General features: G+C 56.5%; 1 protein-coding gene across 1 annotated transcript in view; it reads left to right on the top strand.

Moving 5' to 3' along the window:
* LOC108803359 (neurexin-3-like) overlaps positions 1-779 on the top strand; it is a 30,712-nt gene that overhangs the window by 21,509 nt on the left and 8,424 nt on the right. The window lies entirely within an intron of this gene.

Raw genomic sequence — 779 nt, 5'->3', positions numbered from 1 at the left:
GGTGGGGGGGGGGGGGGGGGGGGGGGGGGGGTCCTAGTCCAGTTGCTCAGGGGCCATATGTGGCTCTCATGGTAGCTTTGCTGTGGCAGGCAGGACATTGCACCCTTCGCTCTCTATAGCACGCGTGTCAAACTCAACGCCCAGGGGCCGGATTTCCTGGACTTCTACTCTCGGATCTCGGTATGAGGTGATAATGGAACGCAGGGGCGATGGTGATAAAGATAGATTGATATCGTCTTGCAGGCCCTATGAGGGCCACCATAATGTTGATGCGGCCCACCATTCAATGGAGTTTGACGCCCCCCTGATCTAGAGGCATGACACCGGGAATGGCAATCCTTACATTTCCCATGCCGGGTGTCACCGCTGACATCATGGATACAATACAGAGCCAGGCGGACGCATGTTATCCCTCGGTTCTCAACTAGGGGGGGGCACCTCGTTTTCAGCGGGTCACCGAGTGCCTTCCCCTTTTCTATGTGAGGGGCCCCTCAGCCCCCCCAGCCGTGCAGAGAGTGTGTAGGGATCGATGGATCCGTCCATATTGATGATTATTGGTGGCGATGTCCCGATCACACGTCTTCTGCTCAGCGGTTGGCCCGCCCCCCCGGAATCCTCCCGCGTCCTTTGTTGTATTAACCTTTCTAACGAATCTGCGTTGCGCGGAGATTGCTCGCTCTGCGATTGATTGAATTACCCGCAGAGCGAGGAGAGTAAATACCCCGACGGGGGCATTTGTTACATGACATGCAGGTGGGAACCCCTAAACTGTATCTGCA

The sequence above is a fragment of the Nanorana parkeri genome, unplaced genomic scaffold (assembly GCF_000935625.1).
Source record: "Nanorana parkeri isolate BGI_ZX_2015 unplaced genomic scaffold, ASM93562v1 scaffold3636, whole genome shotgun sequence".
In the NCBI taxonomy this organism is placed as follows: Eukaryota; Metazoa; Chordata; class Amphibia; order Anura; family Dicroglossidae; genus Nanorana; species Nanorana parkeri.
The sequence above is the reverse complement of the archived record's forward strand: the minus strand, read 5'-3'. Positions and strand labels throughout refer to the sequence as shown.